We start from the raw sequence: 7,613 nt of genomic DNA, 5'->3' as shown, positions 1-7,613 counted from the left end.
AGAAAGCTTGTAGCAGTGACAAAGTTGCTACAGTAAGCTCCCTGCTCCGCTCCATTCTGATGCATTCACTTGCAGATAAATAAATCCATGAATGTCTTTGTTTTCCTCATCTGAGCTGGCATCTGGCTTAAAACTGTATGATTTGACAGCTCTGATATTCTACACCCTTTTTGTTGTGCCGCTAATGTGGGTTTGTGAGGGGTTTTAAGCTAGCAGGAGAGAGTGTTAACAAAGGGATGATGGGAAATGAGGTTCCACAAGTCAGAGGAAAATTTTGAATGAACTCCTGCTGCTTGAAAACAACACTTCTAAAAAAATATTATTATTTATTTAGCTTAAAAACAGCTTAATCATAGTTAAGACCATTGGGACAGCTTTTACAATAGATTTAAAAAAAATGATCAGAGTGGGACTTTAATAGAGATTTTTTTAGGGAATTCACTGCCAATCACAGTTCTCCAAATTGTTTTCTAGAAGAAAAAGTAGTACTATGAAAAAAAACATTTAGTGGATCACAAAAAACAACCAGAAAAATTAAAGCTTTTGTCAAACTTCATGCCGAGATGAAGTAAGGAATAAAGCAAATCAGCAAAACAGCAGGAGCAATGCAGAGTACAAATCACTATAATGCTATTGCATTATTTTTTCAAACATTGTTTTTTCCTCCAAAGAATAAATACGTGTTTTTTTCAAGCATAAAATGCATTAAATTTTTTGCATTTGCATGTTTATAATAGGATATCACATAAACCATAGGAGGTTTAAATGCTTTCAGTTCACACTACTGTATGGCAATGGCAACTAAACTATTACTGGATTGCATTTGTCTAATAATTCCAAAAAGACAGGAAACGTCTGCATATGCAAAATATCATGTTACATTCCTCACACTCACCTTCTTATCTACACAAATCCCAATAAGTAGGACTGTATGTAAATAATTGGATGTGGCTTTGGAGTTTTGCAGCTCTAAGGAAGGTTTGGACAGAAATACCACCCTTGTTTTATTAAACTCGGTTCAGTGTTTGTTATGCTAAAGGAGATAATAAAGGAAGCATTAAAGCTCCTTTTGCATTTCAGAAAATTCCACCGGCTCTAATCACCGCTTCCACTTAACTACCCAAGGGGCATTGTCGTTTCACTGAGTTAAGAACCTTCTAAAGCAAAAGACTATTTGACTGTTCTGTTACCTGAAGCACCAGCGAATGAAGTTTGCATCAAAACAGAACTAACACCAGTACATTTATTTTCTGCAGTCATTGAATCAAAAATTGAATGCACTATAGATATTAAGCCTATAAACACATCAGTAGTCTTGAGGTAAGATAAAGCAGGTATCAAAAATTGATACATAGATGGATTTTGGGTTAATTTTCAGACGATTTTATTCTAGGACATTGACATCATTGTTCATCAATTGGGAATCGATGAGAACAGATGCCAGCTTGGTACTGCTTTACAAACCACGTGAGCATGAAAATTACATTAACATGTTCAACAGATGCTTTTAACCAAATCAACTTCCAGTTGATAAGCAAGAAAATCTGAGTCAGAGACAACACACTGTTAGAAAAAGGATTAAGGTGAGAGGAATGTCAAAGAGATCAACCTTTATTCTCCTTTTTAAATGCACTTTCTTCTAGAAATGCTAAGTATTAATTGAGGTGTTGTTTTTTGTTTTTTCTTTTTGGCATTTTTTGTTCAGGTTTGATACCAGTTAATAAGCAAAAAAGTTGCTCCTCCGTCTAACCTTAAAGGACAATTTTTAAAAGTGATAAGAGTTCTACACTTTTCTTTGTTTAGAAACCTTATCATAAGATTTGGTTCACCTTAAAACCTTCAGCACTACGTCTGAAAATTCTAAACAGATGATCCAAATGTGGTGAATTTAGGAAAAACTCCAGACAGTTTCACGGCACTGCATCGCAACAGAAGGAAAATGCATATAACAGCAGAGAGCTGCAGAGGCCGGATAAGACATTCTGAAAGATTGTTTCTGGGCTGCATTGCGCGGGAAGATAACCGATGTGGATGAGGACCTGCAGACCGACAAACAGTAACATCAGGAGGTGGATAAGACTGAGATGGAACTCCCGAAACAGAGCTGCATACAGTTCAGCCTGAGGGTGTTCCTATGTTTAAATCTCTATTTTTTGCTATTCTTAACTTCGTCTTGTTTAGCGTCGAAAAACCATAGTTATTTTTTTTTCTTATTTGACAGTGACAAAGTCATGGCAGACTCAATTACCAAAATAGGGAGCGTTTTTAAAGACACTGACTGCTGGATCATGCATTTTTCATGTGATGGCTTAGGCAGTGATCTCTACATATTTTAGGTGGGAAAGTGAGAATGAGTAATCAGTAGGTTATGATGCAGTTGAGTGAAAGCATTTGCAATTTTTTTTTCCAGATGAACACTAGAGTATCTTTTACGTTGTGCACAAGTGACTAAATGATGAGTTTGAATAATACTTGAACATTTTAATCAGCTTTAAACAAAGTGATGTAACAAGGTGATGCAGAAAAACCAGAGCAGTACTTAATGTGAATTATGTAGGAGTTTTTGCCTTCATACTTGTGCTATTTATGGTGAAGCCCCACTGCAAACAATACATGATAGAAACAAATCTGGCACAAACTTTGTCAGATAGCCACCATTTGATTTATCAATTTTTCATGACTTGAAAGTCAACTGGGATTTAATTTTTATTACTAGCAGGCATCCACTTTTATTTTAAAATGGAATCTAAACACGTTTTGGACACACACCAGCTCAAAAGTAAACATTTTTTTAAGAAAACAAACGAGACAGCAAGCCTCAAGAGGAAATTGAAGCTCCGAACTAAATAGCTGGATGTGGTGGGTTTTCTCCCTAACAGCAGCCCAATCTGCTGAAACCTGTCCCTAAGGAGAATTTCTTATGAGAGATGAGATTGCTCTCCCTTTTTCTCGCTCACACACACACATTGTGTCGCTGGATGTGTACTCATCAGACTATTTTGCCATTAGGACAAGCTCGGGAAGGATTTTTCATGCCATCTGGAAAAGCAGACATCCGTCAGCTGGTTGCTATGCTCACCTCAACAAGGGTTCAGCTTCACAGTCTGATGTTTCATAATGAAGGATTTGTTCTACTTGCTAATACCATGGCAACTTTACAGTGACACGAACCAATAATACTACTTAATCTTTTTTTTTTTTGAATATTTGATCATTTTGTGTATCTAGAATGAGCTTCAGCCTCACAGACTTTGGAGCAAGTATAGAAAATGAGTAAATATATTATATCAGGCCTTTAATTTACTGTTTTTATATCTATTGTATACATTTTTTACATAAATGAATAAACTACAGAACGTGGGTGATCAATATTACAAACCTACATTTATATTTTCTCATGAATAATAGGAGAGATTTGTCCGTCACAGCAAGTTGTTTCACTTAAAAAGATGAATTATTTAATGTTTATTATAGATACAATTCAACTGTGGGAGACAAAAAAAATCTAGGAAATCCCACTATATTATTATATGTTTGAATGATAGTGCAGAAAATAAGTGCCAAAAACACCAACTTCCCATCCATACTTTTAAAACCCTGATTGTCAAACAATATAATACAATAATACTTTATTAATTCCAAGGGAAAATGGTGGTGGTAGGCAACAACGTATATTACCCAGTGGTGGCCAGCCGCCACGCAAATTTGGTTTCGCTAATCGCCCAGAAAAGACACATAAAAAGACAAAAATCAAACATCTTCGATCTGTGTCGCAGTATAACGGCATAGATGGAAGTATTTCCTGTGGGTCTTCTGTGGGTTTTTGCTATTTTGGTCCATTCTTCCTTGCAGATCTTCTTAAGTGTTTCAATTGATTATCAACTTCCTCCATAGATTCTTTAATAGACTAAGCTCCAGCCTCTCCATTGTTGCCCAGGCGATGTGTTTGAGATCATTGTCATGCTGGAAGTTCCTGCTGTGTTTTATCCTCACTGATGGAGAGAGGTCTTTGGCCAATTTGTAACCATACGTGGCTCCATTCATCCTTTTTCTGAATACATTCAGTTGTCTTTTTCCCCATTGTCCAGAATAGAAGCCCCAAAGTGTGATATTTCCACCCCCGTGCTTCCCAGTGGGTACAGTTTTTTAGGGATGGATCTCCCTCCAAACACAGCATTTCATTCTAACCACATGACGTTCTCCCAATCCTCCTGTGGATCATACAGACGGTTTCTGGTCATGGTTGCTGGCTTAACCAGGAGGTCCTTCAAAGCACTGAAGGATTTGAACCAATGACAACATAGTGTGTTTCTCATAGTAACCTTAGCTATGATGGTTCCAGCTTTCTTCAGATCTCCTGTGTAGTTCATCATCGTAATTGAGATCTTGCATGGTGAAGGGAGACTCTTTTGCATTTCTACTGTTTTCTAATAATTGCTTAAACAGTTGATCTCTTCTCACCAAGATGCTTGCATTTTGTAGATTGGTTCATCCCAGTTTTGCTTCAGTGAAGAATCTTGTCCCTGATGTCGTTTGACAGGTTTTTAGCACTGGTCATGGCGAAGAGGCTGCAGCTCGACTATTTAAGGATGTGTCTTTCAGTAAAGATTACCAGTTCAAACAGTGACAAAGTAATAAGTGATAGGTAGAAGAGTTTCTTAAATGAGTAACAGATCTGTGAGAGTCATTCTTAGTTGTTTATAGGAAGTAAATACTTATTTTCTTCACTATCATAACTTCTTATGAACGTTCTGTCTCTCACAGTTGAAATGCACACATAAAGCACAATATGGACCTCTCTCATCTGTTTGCAGAATCAGTGACTGTTGAACCCCCCCACCACTACCACGCAAAGGGCTTGTGGTTATCTTTTTAAGCTAAATTAGTGTTTTAGCCCTCTGATGACTCCCCTTCTTATGAATCTTTTTGATGTGTCACTATTTATTTGAACACTCTTAGAGTCTGCCTTTAAATACATTAAGTCTTCTCATTCATTATCTGTGCTCTTAACTCAGCTTTTTGCTCTTTTGAAGATCCATTTGCAGAAGATGGAAGCTCGGCTCTGATCCCCATTACAAGCATAAACCACCCAGTAACTTGCACTTTTTCAAGTCACGTGGTACTACATTTTAAAATTTTTGATTACATTATTTTTTTACAGACTTGGTCTTAAAATATTAAAAAAGTCAAGCCTTTCCAGACACCCCATGATGCCCTGCATGGTGTAAAAATGTGAAAATGTCACATACTTCCAAGGCTTTGTATTATATTCTTCCACAGAGATTTTCCTGTCACTAACCACACTCACCTGCTCAGTTCTTTTTCAAATCTCTCCACTCCACTGTTATTTTCTTCAGTGTAAAATCATTAGATAATTTTACACTTTTTCCCTTTTTAACCTATATGATAAATAAAACATGGTTCATTTGTTGACCAGTATTTTCCTAAAAGTATTTAATTTTAATTAAAAGGGTTTTTGCTCATTTTAGAGACTGGATAACTGAAAAATGGTAGACTGTTTGATATAAACTCATTTTTTTCAACCTCACCGAAGAAACAGCAACAAAACTCAGAGAGTGATCTCTGTGTCGACGAGAACCAGTTCCTTATCCATCTACTATATTCTCATCAGTACAGCAGTCCAATGTTTTGCCATGCTTTAAACAAAGAAACAGCTCTTTTAGTTGCAGTCAGCATGTTACTAATTACAATTTGGTGGTGATGGGTGGTTGCAGGTGAAAAATGAGCACGGGGCATGCCAGTGGGCCACAGGAAATATCTAAGTCATAGACTGCCCAGTAAACCCATCAGGTGGAAATGCTCATGCAAATTTTTTTTGTAAGGGCTTGTTGCAGTTGTTCTGCCAAGATATGTATCCCCCACGAGAATTTGAATCCCCGTCGCAGCACAGCTTGTCATCCCATTCTATCCCAAAAACCATATTAAGAAGGTGAATGTTTATGATATACCAGTAGTTTATTCTGGGGATTTGGGGAGTTTACTGTCATATTTGCATGTTTCCCTCATTTTCTACGTAATACAAGGACAGGGGGTGGGCACCGATTCTGTCAGGCCTCAGATCCAGCCTGCCAGAATTTGTGCCCCTCCCATTAATTTACAGTAGGAGCAACAACTATCTATTAATTATCCATTGTTGAATGTTTCAATAACAAAGTAACTTTCATAAATTCCGTTTCTTATCTTAAATTAGCCAAAGAAAACAAAAAGAAGAACACAAAAAATTGTCGTTTTTCATAGAATTTGTGGAGGAAAAAAAATCCAAGTATGACATTAAATTCCCAAAAGCACCAGAATAGACTATACCATAAACATCCACTGTCTTTTTATTCTTTTTGATACATAATGAGGGTTGTGAAACAAATCAACAATGCTAGAAATTGTGCCGTGACAGGGGGTACAAATTCTGGCAAGGGGTACATATTTTAGCACAGCACAGGTATCAGGTTGTACGGAACACTTAAACACACATGGGAGTAAAACTAGGGATTCATGCTTAATTTTTGTAAGATTTGTGTCTGTAATTAGTTTCAAGCTGTTGTCATTTTAATGTGTGTAAGTATAAAATGTATTTAGGATTATAGTATTATTTTTTAACTTATGCACAAAATGTATTGTATGAGTTACAAATCAAGAATTGCACATGCACAAATTGGGATGATACCTATTTCTCTCTATAAAAAAACCTCCCAAATCTTGATATAAATGTGTGTAAAGATTTTCTAATGCCTGAAGTTATATAAAACAATTTACTCTCTAATTTACTCTGTTTTACCGTAGAAGTGTTCTCTTTAAACCTATGTAGTAAAAGCGTCAAGTGTTATTTGTCCTTGGTAGCTTTGAGTCCAAGGTAGTTATCAACTGTTTTCTGTTAATGTCAACTTCAGCTGCAGGTGTTAATTCTGAATTTGAGAGTGAAGCACTTTTTACATTGAGTGGTTTCAGTTCAAGTTCTCTGTCAAAGCAATTCACCAGAGTTACCCAGTGATGCGTGCGGCTCTGACGGTCACGCCGAACACGTTTTCACTCCAGTTGCACGGCAGCGTGGACTAAAGGCGGCTTTAATTACGAACAACTGTAATCAGCCGGAGCCTTTCAGACGTGCTGCGGCACAGTCCAGAAGCAGTGCAGAGGATTTGTTGTGGCTCTATTTTTCCTGCACCTCACAGGTCATAGGGGTCAATCCACCCAAGAAAAGGAACAGGAAGCAGGTCAATTTGGACAATTTTTCCATCAATTTTGCAGAATGTACTAGAAAAATCTATAGAGTATTTTTTTTTTTTTTTATTTCCAAAGAAAAAAAACACTTCAAGCAGGTTTTCCTGGCTAAATATCAAACAGGTGCTGCACTTTCTGAGTGTTTTATGTTGCTGTAAGATGCAGATTGTCCTGCAAGATTGAAGGTTATTGCAGGTCATAAACAGAGCTGAGCACTGCGCATTGAGAGGTGGTTTCAAGTGGATTTTACAAGCCGGCGTAGAGATGTGCCACCCCGCATGGGCATACGGGCCATCAGGTGGAACTGAAGCCAAAGAGTATAATCCACAATCACCCACAGCAGTTACAAGGACTCCTTCTCTTTTTTTAACCCTCTC

This window comes from Oryzias melastigma, linkage group LG10, assembly GCF_002922805.2.
Source record: "Oryzias melastigma strain HK-1 linkage group LG10, ASM292280v2, whole genome shotgun sequence".
In the NCBI taxonomy this organism is placed as follows: domain Eukaryota; kingdom Metazoa; phylum Chordata; class Actinopteri; order Beloniformes; family Adrianichthyidae; genus Oryzias; species Oryzias melastigma.
The sequence above is the reverse complement of the archived record's forward strand: the minus strand, read 5'-3'. Positions refer to the sequence as shown.